Below are 16,988 nucleotides of genomic sequence, written 5' to 3'. Positions count from 1 at the left end.
ACCTCATTTTCGTTAAAATCGTTAAATTTAATCAACACTGATGACAAATACTCCTCCTTTTCGTTAAATGCGTTAAAATTAATCAACACTGATGATAAAAGCTCCTCATTTTCGTTAAAATCGTTAAAATTAATCAACAGTGATGACAAAAATTCCGCATTTTCGTTCAAATTAATCAACACTGATGACAAAAGCTCCTCATTTTCGTTGAAATCGTTAAAATGAATCAACACTGATGAAAAAACTCCTCATTTTCGTTAAAATCGTTCAAATAAATCAATACTGATGAAAAAAACTCCTAATTTTCGTTAAAATTAATCAACACTTATGACAAGAACTCCTCATTTTCGTTAAAATCGTTAAAAAGTAATCAGACTGATGACAAAAACTCTTCATTTTTGTTATCATTAGAAATTTAGAAATATATAAAATTTATATATTTTTGTTTTCATTAGAAAACTTTTATATGCCAATTCCCTGTTTCATACACGGTGATTCGAACTCACGAATTTTCAAATGTTAGCCAAGCATCACTCATTCGGCTATGGCGGCTATACAACAAACAAATTTCACACTAGAACTTTTTTCAGAGCTGCCAAATTATAAGCATACAAATGAGTTGCCTTGGCATTTAAAGTACAGTAGATATATTTTTCACTTATATGAATTTGCTATTGGTAAAAGAGAGATAGCATTCACACCGACAAGAGGAAAGGAATATCAAATGAAATATTTGATTTCCGCATTAAAAAATTTTGTATATGCCATTTTGATAATACGCATGTATTAGAGACTAATAAAGTCCTTGTAAATGTGTTGGAATTTTTGGCGAAAAGGCTCAACATTGTCTTGGTGGGTAGTGTACTCGTACATGCATAGCAGTAGCAACTCCATTAAAACTATGTTTCGCTGAAAATTTATCTATTGTGTAAATTCTGAAAATGCTGCATTTAATTTCACCATTTTTTGTGTTCATTGCATTGAATTTTTGTGTTTGGTGTTTTGGTTTTTCCTTCCTTTTTTATTTATTTATTTTTTTTTCTCATATTTCAATAACCGCATTCCTTTGTCTATTAACATTGCCATTTATCCAGTTGGTTTGGACAACTCCAAAACGACGACTCAGAGCAAAAATGTAACTTCAATGTCATCATTCAGACGAAACCCAAAAAGTGGACAACGTAGGAATGGTGAAAGCAATAAATGTTGCATTAGTAGCAGACAAAAAATACATATATTTGTATTTATTAAAATACCTTCCATAAAATAGAAACAAAACAAAACAAAAGAAAAATCCACTACCACCATTTTTAATGCGCATTTTTATGTTGGCAAAACAAAAGAAATATTCGAAAAACTTTGTCTGGTCGAATGGTGGGTTTGAGTTGTGTTGTGCAACATTAATTTTGTTTCACTGCATCAACGTATTTCATATTACATTTTCTGTCCGCTGCAATGACATTCTCCAACAATCTGTTCACGGCTGTCGGTCGTCATCTCTCAACCAGCATCCGTCTGTCTGCCGAAATGTCTATGTGTGTGTGTGTGCATTCCGGTATTGCTGAGGTTTCACTACTTCCTCTGCCTCAAGATGTCTCCTCCCTGTCGAACAGCAACGGAAGCAGAAGCGGTGTTTCCTGTCGTCGTGTTGAAAGCGCCACGTTGGCGTTCTGTGGCAGAAATATCCGCCTTGGTTTGCGGTAGTTCAGTGGAAGTGGTGAAATGCTTGCACTCATTGTTGCATCAGCATTGGTTGGATTCGGCGAAACTTTTCATAATTTTATATTTATGTGTTAATGACCATGAAAATGTAGCGAAATTCAAAAAAAAAAAAATAAATACATTGCATTTCATTTGCTCGTAGCATACAAATTCTCAAAAGAAACACAAAAAAAAAAAAAAAACGAAACAAAAGGAAACAGAATTAGGAAAACACGAAACATTACGAAATAGAAGAAAACCACTAAAAACCACTACTTAAGAACAATACCCAGTTCTCTTTATTTGAGACTTTTTTCAATAGAATCACTTAAATGTTTTGCATATTAGGTTTTAATTAATAAATTTAAAATGTTTTCAATCTGTCTAGGTTAGGTTAGGCTATGTTAAATGGCTGCCCTTGCCAGGGACCCACTTGGTCAAAAATTTAAAATTTTTCCGTTGTGATACCATACCGGAGAAGGGGAGGAAAATAGGAGAGGGGGAGGAACCGGACGGAATACAGGGTTTGGACTAGAAGATCACGACCAAAAGTAGCGATTTACGTTTGTGCTAGCCACTTCAAGCTACTGAATAATTTCACCAGATGTGTAATATTTAAACCCACAATATCCGCCAATGTAGCGAAAAAGTGTGAGCCCAGATGTTTAAACCTTAGCCCGACGAGAGCAGGGCAGCTGAGAAGAAGGTGCTGCGATGATTCCACCTCGTCTTGCAGACAGCTTCTGCAGAAAGGGCTTGAAGCAATCCCAAGCCTCACCGCATGGACACCTAACGCACAATGCCCGATGAATATACCTGCCAAATTCGAAGGCTGTGACTCTGTTAGCCTTAGAAGTTTTCTCGAGCGCCCCTGATCTACCCGCGGCCAGAAGGATCTCGCGACTTTGCACATTTCCGCACTAGCCCAGCGCTCGCTGAGTTGACGCAAGGCCCATCTTTCCAGTAGCAGACCACAAGTTCTTAAGGGAACTCCAATCCTCTTATATTGCGATGAAGCCATCTCATCGGCCCAGCAGTTTCCCCCCTATGCCACTGTGAGCCAAATGAGCCCAAAGCATTCCCAGAATAACTTCGAACGCATAAACAGGGAACCCAAGGCCGTAATTGCCGCTTGGCTGTCGGAGTAGATATTAACCTCCTTTACTATAATTACAGAAGCGATCAACCAATCCACAGCTTCCTTGTTTGCGGCTACTTCTGCTTGGAAAACACTACAGCGGTCCGGAAGCCTGAATTTGAGCTTGATGGGGAGCTTCTCGCAGATTGCTCCCCCACCAACTTTTCCGTTCAACTTCGAGCCATCCGGAAACATGTTCGCCATGCCCTGCTTGCAAATGTTGCACCCCGCCCACTCTTCTCTTGAAAGAATATGAATGGAAAAAGTTCCGCTTGGACCTAGCGAGGGTGTACAATGATCCAGCACCATGGGGATGAACTCAAAGTTGTTAAGAATGCTAGAGTGTCCGTAGCTTAAGTTTAGGTTATGGCCCGAACCCCTCAATTTGATTGCGACGCGGGCAGTGGTAGTTTTTCCTGCGATTTCCACGGGTGCCACATTCATCATAGCGTTGGGTGCTAGAGTAGGTGCGGTGCGAAGCGCCCCACTGATTCCAATGAGAGCAGAACTTTGAACTCTCTCCAGCTTCTTAACTGATGTCATAATTTCCAGCGAGTTCCGCCAGACAAGGGCTCCGTACAGCAAAATTGGCTTTTTATGTATGGCTTTTGTGTTATAAAGCCAAAAAGTACAAAAAAAAGTAATAAGAATTGTCTTCAAGAAACTTCTGCCACACGAGAAGGATGCTGCGGTTCATTGTCTTGTTGAAATTTTCAAATCACCGGTAAATTCTCTTCCGCATAAGGTAGCATTACATTTGGAAGCATCTGAACGTATGTACCGGTACTTGACGGCATCCATTATACGTTGCATGACCTTGAAATTTTACTCTCCATTCTCGCTCGTCCTAAGAAGTTTCACTTCAAAAAATCCTCTGCCAGAGTAGGATAAGCAAGGTTTGATACATATAGCGAAAAATTGAAGAAGATGCTCTATTGAGATGTTTGCCAACAATCCATAACCGATTCAGGCCCTTAAGACGCATATCAAGTACGCCATTCGTGAGATAGAGCCAAAAACCGTCACCAAGGCATTGGAAAACTGTGTTAGCAGGTCGCGCTTCTCCAACACAAGTCGCGGCAGCCACACGAATAAAATAGTAAGTAAAGTAATGGGAATGTTTGCTTTGTCGAATAACCCGATTATATACCAAAAGAACAAAAAACAAGTTTTGTGACCCAGCCAACTGAGCCGCTGGAGTTTTAAGCTGGAACTGCATTATGTCTATGTCGTCGTAAAGCTCATACAGCTCATTGTTCTCCCGCCTACGATACTCGCAATCGCCAATGTGCAAAGTTCCAAAAATCTTCCGCAGAATCCATCTCTCAAACACAGCAAAGAACGCCTCATTGGATGTTGTCATCGTCCAAGCTTCTGCACCATACGTTAGGACGGGCATGATTAGAGTCTTGTAGAGTGCTAGTTTTGTTCGTCGAGAGAGGACTTTACTGCTCAATTGCCTACTTAGTCTAACGTAAACGGTGTTTTTTTTTAGAGGTTAGGTTTTCAAGATGAAATAAAACGTATATAATTTAATGTTATGGCCAAGAATTTAGCTTTATTATAAAGATAAGGGTTTGCCATTATGTTTTAAAAATGATTTCGGGCAAGTGGCCGCCGCGGCTGGCTCGAATTAATTCCAGCCGAGAGGCCCAATTTTCGACCACTTTTTGCAGCAATTGGGGCCGTATGTCAGCAATAACGCGCCGAATATTCTCTTCCAAGACGTCAATCGTCTCGGGCTTATCTGCGTAGACAAGCGACTTCACATAGCCCCACAAGAAATAGTCCAGCGGTATTATATCGCACGATCTTGGAGGCCACGCCACAGGTCCACGGCGCGAGATAATGCGCTCACCAAAAGTTTCCTTCAATAAATCGATTGTTGCGTTGGCTGTATGGCATGTAGCGCCGTCTTGTTGGAACCAAAGGTCGTCCACATCAACATCGTCCAATTCAGGCACGAAAAAGTCATTAATCATGGCTCTATAGCGCTCTCCATTGACTGTAACATTATGGCCGGCTTCATTTTTAAAGAAATATGGACCAATGATTCCCTCTACCCATAGAGCACACCAAACAGTGACTTTTTGAGGATGTAACGGCGTCTCAGCAATGGCTTGTGGATTATGTTCACTCCAAATGCGACAATTTTGCTTATTGACATACCCATTCAACCAAAAGTGAGCTTCATCGCTGAACAAAATTTCCTTGTGATGCGTCGCGCGAACCGAACCATTATTTTCGTAATAAATTTGCACGATTTGCAAACGTTGTTCAGGTGTAAGTCTATTCATTATGAAATGGCAAACCAAACTGAGTATAAATCAAGTGAGAGCTGTCAAAAAGACCATCTACGAAAAAAGTAGTGCCAACTTGAAAACCTAACCTCTAAAAAAACACCCTTTAGAACTTGTTAGCAAGAAAGATTCTCTATTGGGTTTACAGACTGTCATTGTTATCGGTGTTAATGCTGGTTCCTAAATAAACGAAGTCTTTTACAACCTCGAAATCATAGCAGTCAACAGTGACGTGGGTGCCGATACGCGAGTGCGCCGATTGTTTGTTCGATTACAGGAGGTACTTCGTTTTGTCCTCGTTCACCACCAGCCCCATTCACTTTGCTTTTTTATCCAGTTTGGAAAAGGCAGAACTAGCAACGCCAATAATAAGGCCGATGCTTTTAATATCGTCGGCATGTGCCAGGAAATGTACGCAAATGTACGACATATTAAATTCCTATAAATGAATTTTGTTTTTGTATTTTATGATAATTAGACCTCAAATAGCTAGCCCAGCCTGCCTGCATTATAACCAATTTCATTCTCGACTGTTAAGCAGGACTTCGCTGACACTTGCCACTGCTCGTAGTTGACCGCAAACAGATTTGTGCAACTAATTGCATTGAATTCAATTCAATTAAGTGCCCAGTTGAATTTTTTTTTGTTGCATTCATTGTTATTTGGTTGATTGCAGCATTATATTAAGTTTAGTTTTCGGTCGAGAGACTTCATGCCCCACCGCACATATCAGCGTTCCCAACAGACTACTGTGGCCGACCACAGTCCGTCCGATGATGCAACCGCCTGACTAACTGCCACCACTGGATAATTACATCATCAGAATCATGCACATTTACTGGGGTACCCCCGAGGTCAGGCGGGCAGACAGGTAGTGCTCGTATGATGAGTTGTTTGTAGTGACGACTGTCCTGCTCCTGTGCAAATAATTCACTTTCCTGCGCTTGGCATTATTCGGCAATGTGGCAGGCAACATGACATGTTATGGCAGCAATATGCGAGCTTTACAAATGCTTCATTTAGTTATTTGTTGTTAATACATACATACACACACAACTCGTCCAAGTCCTCTGCCGCTTAACCGCTTGCCCGCTTCCATGCAATGCCGAGTGAGGCGGAAGCTGCAGAAACATGACAGTCGACAAGTTGCAATTTGCATTTTAATTTTAGCAATTGTTTGTCATTATCACAAAACAATTGCAACTGTCTGCCACATATCTGCTTAGCGCCGAATTGAGTGTTTATTTGCAGAGCTGGTGGCCAGCTTCGTTGGGAATAAATCCACATAAGGGTTGCTAATTAAATCAATTTTATTTGTGAAAATAACACAAATGCATAATGAATGAAGTTTACTATGAATCGCGGCCAAACAGTGCGTGTTTCCTATTCAAATCAATTTGGGTTCGAAGCCCACTGTGGCATGAAAGAGCTCGTTCTCGGCGTGTTTTGGCAAGCTCCTGAGTGTATTTGTGCCAAGATAAAACTTCTCATGAAAACCGGCTGCTATTCGCGGCATAAAACTGTAAGTCCCCCCCGCTGTAGCGCAACATACCTCTGAATTGAAGGAGAAATTCGGCCAAACATCTAACAAAGGTTGCATGCCGGTGTATACTTGAATGCTTTTATTTAAAATTTATAATTTGAATCCAAACAATAAGCGTTAATTGAATTAATACTATCAATAATATAGCAGTGGTACAAGATGGCGCAAAATTAAATTATTATTATGCCATTTGCTGCAGGGGCCGAAAGAACATACAGCGAAGGAGAAATATAAAGCTTTAGATCCGAAAAAGCGAAATACTCAATATTCACAGATGGATCAAAAGCCCGAAACTCAGTGTCTTTTGCCGTCCTACATTTATGCTAAATAAATTAAAAGCAAACCAAAATTATACGCGAATTGTTAAGGCCAAAGTCGCGTTTAGTATGCTCCGCAGTATTGGCGATCAGGTCAAATTGGGCAAAAAAATAAGCTGCGAATATTCAACTCTAACGTGAAGTCAGTATTAAATTATGTTTCGGAAACCTAGAAATATTCAAAATCTATTGATCATTGTGGCAGATTCTAAAAATAATGTAGCCTTCTCGCACATCAAACGAAGAGCTCTGGGATCGAGCCAATCAAGTATGGGCAAGCAATGAAATCAATAAGCTGAAATGGCAATGGATGGGACATACACTTCGCAAAGATAACAACTAGATACTTGTATTGCAAAACAAGCACTGAGGTGGCACCCGCAAGGATCCCGTCAGCCAGGTGTCCCTGCTAAAACCTGGCGAGAACTGTCGATAGCGAACTGAATGGCAGTGGGTATTCATAGACCATATTATGCAGGGAAGCAAACAACAGAGTTACCATAGAACCATAAGCCATCCAAACAAAATCAAACTTTGTGGAACCACCGCACTCACCAGAATTGGGCTTTAGCAACTTCCATCTGTTTCCAGACCTAAAAAAATGCAAGCGTGGAAAGCGTTTTTCATCAAATGATGAGGTCATAACAGCTGTGGAAGCGTATTTTGCAAACCTTCCCGATTCTCACTTCAGGGATGGAGTTCATAAATTGGAATCTCGGTGGAAAAGTGTACCGATGTTCAGGGAGACTATATTGAATAATAAAGTGTATTTCGAACCATAAAATAGTGTTTTTCATATCGAACCTCAAATCGTATTGAACGACCTTCTTCTCCGTCTTCTTAATGGCGCCATAACCGCTTAAGCGATTTGGCCGAGTTTAACAAAGTGCGCCAGTCGTTTCTTTCTCTTATTAAACGACGCCAGTTGGACACACCAAATGAAATCAAGTCCTTCTCCACCTGATCTTTCCAACGCAGAGGAGGCCTTCCTCTTCCACTGCTACCACCAGCTGGTACCGCATCGCATGATTTCAGAGCCGGAGCGTATGTATCCATTCGAACGACATGACTCGCCCAACGAAGCCGCTGGTTCTTTATTTGCTGCGCTATTTCTAATCGTCGAAAAAGCTCATTCAGCTCATTGTTCCATCGTCTGCGATACTCGCTCTCACCAACGTGCAAAGGTTCAAAAATCTTCCGCGGTCCGAAATCTTTCTCTCAAGCACGCCAAACGACGCCTAATCGAATGTTGTAATCCTCCAAGCTTCTCGTATGGCGCGATAGGACGGGCCTTTCATGGGTCTTCTCCAAGAATTATTGTGAATATCTGATCGATTGTGGATTTTCTAGGTCTAAAGTCTCACTGATAAGCCCAATTAGCTGGTTTATAGTGGGATTCAACCTTTCACACAATACACTCGCTAGAGCCTTGTACGCGATACTTAGAAGACTAATCCCGCGGTAATTGGCACAGATTACAGTATAACCCTTCTTATGGATTGAGCAGAGCACACTTAAATTCCAATCGGCAGGCATGCTTTCATTCGACCATATTTTGCATAGAATCTGATGCATGCACCTGACCAGCTCCTCGCCGCCATGTTTGAATAGCTCAGCCGGCAGTCCGTCGGCGCCCGCGGCTTTATTGTTCTTTAGCTGCGTTATCGATATTCTCACCTCATCATGGCCGGGTAGCGGAACGACAGTTCCGTCGTCAACGATTGAGGTATCGGGATCTCCATATTCTCTGTGACATACAAAGCTGTCACTATTTAACAAGTTCGAGAAGTGTTCCCTCCACAATTTAAGCACGCTCTGGATGTCAGTCATCAGATCACCGTCTTTGTTTTTACAGGAAAACGTCCCGGTCTTAAAACTTTATGTATGCCGCCGAACTTTCTGGTAGAATTTTCGGGCATTGTTCCTATTGGCCAACATCTCAAACTCCTCGCAGTCACGTGTTTCGGCCTCCTTTTGTTTTTTTGTTTTTTGTTTTTATAATACGTCGGTCTTCCTTTCTTAGCTCCCGGTAGCGGTCCCACATGACTTGCATTGCGCCCGATCGCTTTCATTCTGCGGCAACATGGCATTCCTCGTCGTACCAACTGTTTTTTCGAGCTCGCCGAATTCCGAGTTCTTCTTCGGTAAAGAACAAAAAATGTTGCTCCATTGCTCGTGCATGCCGGATTGTTGGACAGTACTCTCTGAGAGCACGAGTGAGAGACGAGTGGCGAATCTTCTGGCTGATTGAACAACCAAGTCTGCATGAAAATAAGTAGGATTCACATAATTTTTATTTGCGAAGTTCTGATCAAACACGCAGCCTTCGGATTAAAAGTCGATTTATCGTTAAAAAAATCGATATGAAATGCGTAACTCTATGCAGCTTCACATCACCACATGGGATTATTTATTATGTGCCATATTTTTTATTTTTCTTTTATTAAATATGTATTAGAAATATAGTATGTACTTTGGCTCATCTATTCAATTGAGACATATAGTACGTATGTATGTATGTATGTATGTATGTATGTATGTATGTATGTATGTGATGCGTCAATATTATCAATTCATCCATCTATCGAACTACTGAATGGGCGATGAACTCAGCAGACGTTCGAAGTGCGTGTGTGCATTTTCATTGTATTGCATGTGGAAAATTGTATGCAATGATTTTCATGAAAATAAGAGAGGTGTTATTTTTATATTTCTTAATAAAATGCGCATGGAAAATATTTAATTATGATTTCAAAGTCGAAAGTTATGAAATTTTATAACTTAAATCCCATAAAATGAAGTGAAATAACACAAAGAAAATAATTAACGTAAATTCCTATATTAATTCCACAAATAAAATATAAACTTTACTATGGAATACTTCAGAAATTCAGAAATAAAATAAATTGATGAATAGGTAAAAAGAAATTAAATAAATTTTCATACGGATCTGAATCTGGTACGAAATTCGCCTTGATCCTCTTCTCTCGTTATTAATAAAATAAAATACTGATATGTGTGCCAATATTACCCGGTTTTTCGGCACTCGTTCTGAGATATTTCTCTTAAGCGGTTAGGGGTAGTTAAAATTTTCAAAAAAAATTTTTTTTTTTTACATTTTCTTAAAGTATAATATTTTAAAAATATTGTGTGAACATTTTAAGTGAATCCGACAAATACTTTTCGAGTTATTCAATGATTAACAAAGGGCGCTCGGGCGCTCCGGAGCAGGTAGCCAAACTTTAAAAGCTATGTTTTTTGAACTGGTGATCACTGTAACTTTGAAACCGCTTGGTAGTTTTCAATCAAATTTATACTGCTTTTGAAAGGCATAAAAAACTTGGGCCTGATCGAAAATTTTTTTTCAAAAATTTTGTGTTTTTTTTTAATTAATTGACGGTTTTTTATCAAAAATTTGAAAAATATTTCCTGAGGCCGCCATATTGTTCATTTTGAAAAAAGAGCTTCGTTCAGGCACAAGATTATCTATTAATAAGACTAATTTCTCTTGTCCGATTGATTTTAGATGAATCTCCAAGGACTTGTGATGATCACCGCAAGGGACTTCTGGAGAAACCGGCTCCACACAAACAGCGAAAACTTTTACAATTATTAATTTTTTTTTTTTGAAATTTTGCTAAAGTCAAGTCGCAACATGATGTATTAATGCTGTTTTTATTTTTGTAAAATGAAGCAATTGACTACCAAAATCATCATTTTTTCGGGTCTCTGACTTCTCCTAACCCCTTAAATTTAATAGGAATTCTATGACTCTAAAGCCTTTATAGAAATTGCAAACATTTTAAAATTGATATTTCAAAATTTTATCAAAACTTTCAACTTTTTAACCAGAATTTTTAGAATTTTTCTGTTTACGCAATTTTATAGCCCATTAAATTTTAGTTTCAAGTCACTAAAAAATATCCTTGATTTTTGACAATTGTTATCTGTTGAGGTATCACACGATTTCTTCAATCAAAATACTTGCTCGATTTTTTTACAAGAAAGAAAAAGCTGTGGGTAGTTATATATGTATATTAGGCCGGGTCGATTTGTGGGGAGGTAAAAAAATCGCCCATTGCTCTCTGAAAATCATATTCTAGGGATCAAAATAAGAAACTTTGCCGAAGGAACCATACCTCTAAAACGAATTCTGATGTCTCCCAATTTGGGTCGAACTTTTTAGTTTCTTTTCTCATGTAAAGGCCAAAAATTATGATATTTTGAAATGTATGGGGAACCCCCAGGGGAGTTCCAGGGGGTGTGCCACTGGGATGGGTGGATCGGTCGTCCAAACTTAGTGGGGGTCGGTCATACATTTGGACTCGATTGGAGCACTCTAAATGGGTCAAAGTGGGATTTTTCGTTCGACAATTTTTAAATCGACCCGCCCTAATGTATATATATGATTTCCTTTAACTCCTTGTCGAACATAGGGCATCAAAAATTCCAGATCGCCAGCGAGTACGGTTTTGCGCTATAACCCTCAATTCGCCCCATTATAAGCCAAGAGTTGCCATTTCGGATTCGGTTGATCTTCTCCAGGTTGAACGAGGTCTTCCAACTGCACGCTCTGCTTGTTGGGACAGGTTTCGCCTTAACGCTTGTTTAGCCACGTTGTTGTCGTCTTTTCGTAGTGTGCTGACCAATCCATTGCCATTTCCTTCGCCGCACTTCACAGGCAATCTCGACCTGATTGGTAATCCTAAGCAACTCAGAATTGCTTATTTTACGGGACCAGAAGTTTCTTAGTATGCGTCGAAGGCAGCGGTTGATGAATATTTGAAATCGTTTTATGATTGTCATTGTAACCTCATATATCAACACAGATCTAACGCTTCCATTGAATATTTTCAGTTTGGTACCGACGCTTATGTTGGTGTTCTGCCATAGGGGCACGAGAATATCAAATGCAAACTTCGCTTGGCATATTCTTTCTTTAAAATCTATGTCAAAACCTCCACTTATGTCGACACTACTCCCGAGGTAGCAAAACTTCGCCACGCTCTCGAACTGCTGCCCATCGACGTCCAATGACTCAGAGGTGGTACTATTGAGATACAAGGCTTTAGTTTTATTGAAGTTGATTTTTAGTCCACTCGAACGATTAGGTTAGTTTAGGCTGAACTGGTTGACTTGCAGTCACGCATAGACCGGTTTGATCCATAGCGACACCAGATGAAGTTCATTAGTTATGTGTTTCGAAATAGTCCACCCGCATGGTGTGTGTTTCTATTGCGAATTTAAGGAGACATTTCCAACCTAGTGCTGAGATATCTTTTAATCCGTCAAACTCTGTAGTCCCCAGATATTTAAAGCTTGTTTTGAATAACTCAGCACCTCCGCAAAGGAACTGTTCTACTGTTTCTCTTGCGCCCTGCTGCCTATATTTCCTGCATTCCTCGCTGTCCGAGATTCATGTCTTATAAACAAACGCTACAACTAGGCTGTGTCCCGTCAGCACTTTCAAGAACTTTACAAAAATATATAATAACAAATTTCAAAAAATTCTCCTAAAAAATGCCACACAAATTATAAACAGATCCATGTATTCAGTTTGAATCTGCCTATTTTGGCAATTTTTTTTTTGTTTGGTTTATGATAAACCAAGCTTAGACATATGGTAAACAAACTGCTTCGACACATTAGTGATTTTGTTTTGGTATCATATACATTTGGTTTTGTGAAAATGTCTGATTTTGTGCCGAATAATCGTCATTTGCGGGAAGTGTTGATTTTCCTCTTTCATTCGAAAAAAAACGGCGGCTGAAGCGCATTGAGAGTTATAAAAAGTTCATGGAGATGCTGCTTAAAGTGAAACAACGTGCCGAGATTGGTTCCGTCGCTTCAAAGACAGTGATTTTAATGTTGACGACCGTCCGCGTGAAGGAAGGCCAAAAACCTTCGAAGACGCTGAATTGGAGGCATTGCTCAGGGAGGATCCGTGTCAAATGCAAGAAGAGCTTGCTTCAGTATTAGGAGTTACCCGACAATCCTTTTTCAAGCGATTGCATGGTTTGGGAATGATTCAAAAACAGGGGACTTGGGTTCCTTATGAGTTAAAAGCAAGGGATGTTGAACGTCGTTTTTTCGTCTGTGAACAACTGCTCCAGCGGCAAAAAAGGAAGGGGTTTCTTCATCGCATCTTGACGGATGATGAAAAATGAATTCATTACAGCAATCCAAAGAAAAGAAAGTCATGGGGACTGCCCGGTCATGCTTCTACGTCGTCACCTCGGCCGAATATTCACGCTGCGAAGGTTATGTTATGTATTTGGTGGGACCAAGTTGGTGTTATTTAATGGTCTATGAATAAGTTCGTGCGGTTTTTTTTCGAAATTTGAATTTCGGATCATTCCCATGGCTTTTAAACGTTTGGAAATGGTTGATTGATCAACTCCCAAAGTTTTTGCAACCTCTTCTTGCGTTTGAGCCGGATCTTGATCGAGCAATTCCTCCAATTCGGTATCCATGAACTTTGGCGGCGCGGCCAAAATCACCACTTTTAAAGCGTGCAAACCACTTCTGGCACGTTCGCTCAGCTAGAGCATGCTCACCATAAACTTCCACCAAGATACGATGACTTTCGGCTGCTTTTTTCTTCATATTAAAGAATTCCCCGCAAAAACACATTATTTGGCACGAAATTCGACATTTTCAAGTGTGGTAAAAATATTGTTGTTTACGCTTCAAATAAAAAACTTATACTGACGTTTGTGCCTTACGACAGTAGCTCTCCAATGAATGTTTGGAAATGTGGATCGATGGAATAATAATCAAGTTACGCCATCTGTTGTAAAACCGCACGAACTTATAGACCATTATTATGAACTGTTAAAACCAAGCGAACCCATCACTGGGGATCGCTATCGACTTCAATTGATGCAATTGATCCGATTGAGCGGCCCCAATACGCGGAGAGGCATGAAAAAGTGATTCTACAGCATGACAACGCTCGGCCTCACGTTACCTAATTGGAAGCACGTTAAAACCTACCTGGAAACACTAAAATGGGAAATCCTACCCGACCCGCCATATTCTCCAGATATTGCGGTCGATGGCACATGATCTAGCTGACCAGCAGTTCCATTCATATGAAGACATCAAAAAATGGCTTGATCCGTGGATAACCTCAAAAGACGGTATATGAGATCTACCAGAAAGATGGGAAAAAGTATTAGCCAGCGATGGGCAATACTTACTTTGAATGATTCACTTGTAACCATTTTTTCAGAATAAAGTTGTGTTTTCAATATAAAAAAAAGCGAGGACTTAATTGCGGGCCTAATAATTATACAAAAAAACAAATCTGTTCTTTTCTAATATTACATCCGCTACTGCACTTGGTTGCGTACGTATATTTATATTTATTTATATACAAATTTATTTATATTTACATCAAAATATGCTTCAAGTAAGTAATTACTGCGGTTGCTTTGTACTTCTCAATGGCTAAACTAAATAATGCCGCCGATTTGCTGCTGCAATCGCATTTGTTGCAGTTGGCAATTAATCAAGCTCATCATTAACCAACTCTCCACAACAACAACAAAAACAAACGGTTTCAATCACATCTCCAACACAATTCAAATCCCCCCTTCACATCGACTTCAATGACCTGACAGAGACAACACAGCGCAGTAACACACACTCGAGCAGCGCTAATGAAATATTTACCTGCACAAAATAACAAATCAGTTTTCATTAAATGGATAAAGTGGAAAATTCTGAAATCCTGAAGTCGGAGCAGGATGCGCTGCAAGGCTCATTGATGACAAATTGTTAAATCAATAATTAAAACAACTTTGCCCTGCCACATACGAATGTGGCGCAGTATTGGAAATACTGAGCGAGAGAGAAAATAGTGCAGTTATCTTCAGTGCTGTCAGGTAGCAAGCTGGAGAATGATTTTGTTGGCTTCGATTACAATTACAAGATGCAGGAGTGGGGTGTTTTATTGTATGTATTTTCTATTCTACTGACCTGCCTTCAACGGATCCAATTGATTAGTTTGTAGCAAATGTGACGTTGATAGGTTTCCCCTGTCGACAAAAGGATGTCACAGCATTACGGTTGCTGTAGGATTTGTATGGATTTGGTAGAGACATTTATTGGCAGAGTTGACTATTGCAGTTGATTGGAAAAGAGAAAACATGGCTGAATTGAAGGAATTTTAATCTCGGCGCACACACATGGGTCAAATGTCAATCATCATTAGGGGAAGCCTTTACATTATTTTGTTGCATCAGTTGGTAGAGGGATTTCTATTAAGTACTATTTATATGTATTTTCTTTGCATGCAGCTCCGTGCCATTCAGTTATGGCTGAGAGAATCTACTATGAATGAATCAGTTGATGGCTTTTTAATATTTATTGGATTTTTGGGTCGTATTTAATTTACTTTTAAAAAATATTGATGCATAGATCTGATGTTTTGCTTAGACTGCATGAAAACTATCTATATCGACAACAATCATTTGACAGCTGAGACTGCGTTGATATTACTATTAGTAAGGTTTGGTAGTAAGGTTATGTAGCCGCGTCTCACATAGGAACAACGATGCCACTTAGACAACCTGCTCAAAATGCAATCAGCTTAAAGGAGGTTGGCCTTCGGAGTCAATCTCTCAAGGGACATGGTAGCATTTTCGGGCAGTTAACACCGTATTTCTCCGAACTCCGAACAGATCTCTCCATCCGCAAACTGGAGTTTGAGGGTCGTGCTAGGGCAATCTTTTCAAATAGGCAGGATTGGATCGTGGGGAAAATCTGCACCGAAGCTTGCACCTCTGTCTTCACTGACGGTTCTAAGATGGAATCGGGAGTTGGAGCAGAGATTTTCTCTAAATCAACCAATATTTCAGTCTCCTTTAAACTGCCGAATACTGCTAGTCTTTATCAAGCAGAAGTCTTTGCGATCCTGCAGGCATGCAAAATGCTTAGGGAACGCGGGAGCGAGGGAGATATTAACATTTTCTCCGATAGTCAAATCGCGATCAAGGCTCTGACGACGCCATGGGGCAGAGCGAAACTAGTAAACTCCTGTCAGGAGGAGATCAAATCTCTTGGGTGTGCGAGTAACATTTCTCTGATCTGGGTTTCAGGACATAGGAACATAGAGGGAAATGAAATTGCTGATGAGCTTGCAAGGAAGGGGACTGAATTGGCCTCAGACACCAGTTAGCTGGAGCACCGGCATCTTCCTGATAGTTGCTAAAGGGGAACTGCACAAATTATTTCTCAGGAAAGCGCAGAAAAGATGGAGCTCCATTTCTTCATTTCGAAAACCCTTTGGCCCCAGTACAATATACGAAGGACTCCTCGCCACTCAATTTCCAAACTCGTAGCTGTGTTTACCTGCCACTGGACGATCGGCACACACGCGGAAAAGCTAGGGTTACGATTTAACCCCCATTGCAGAAGCTGTGGGGAACTTTCAGAGAAGGAGACTTTTGAGCGCTTTCTCCGTAAATGTCCGGTGGCTAGACGGTTAGGATCACTGGGTGTTCCTTTCTTCGACAGCCTGAGGCATTAGGCCAACCTAAATCCCAACAATCTTCTCCATTTTATCAACAGCTCCGGCTGGCTGTAGATATCTGCCTGTTGGAGGTCTCATAATGCTATCAAAAAGGCGCTTTAGTGCTACTTGAGGGGTGCCATACTGGCAGTTCAACCATTTCACTTACCTACCTACCTACCCTAGACCACGAAATGGGTGAGCCGCAGGGACTGGGCTACATTTCCCAAAGCCTAAAAGGTTATTAATACCTAAAATCAATAAATATAAGTAGAATGGGGACTGCCATTCATTTGATTGTTGAACGAATATTCGTATGCTTCATTCTGCCAGAATTCATCCACTATTGGCTTGAAGATTTTTGCACTAAGATAAGTTCAAAGAGGAATACCGTCGGGGCTTGCTCATTTATTTATACGTAGACTTTTTATTACTGCTTAAATTTCTGCTTCCTCTAAACTATCGCAGTTGA

The sequence above is a fragment of the Anastrepha obliqua genome, chromosome 4 (assembly GCF_027943255.1).
Source record: "Anastrepha obliqua isolate idAnaObli1 chromosome 4, idAnaObli1_1.0, whole genome shotgun sequence".
Classification (NCBI taxonomy): domain Eukaryota; kingdom Metazoa; phylum Arthropoda; class Insecta; order Diptera; family Tephritidae; genus Anastrepha; species Anastrepha obliqua.
The sequence above is the reverse complement of the archived record's forward strand: the minus strand, read 5'-3'. Positions refer to the sequence as shown.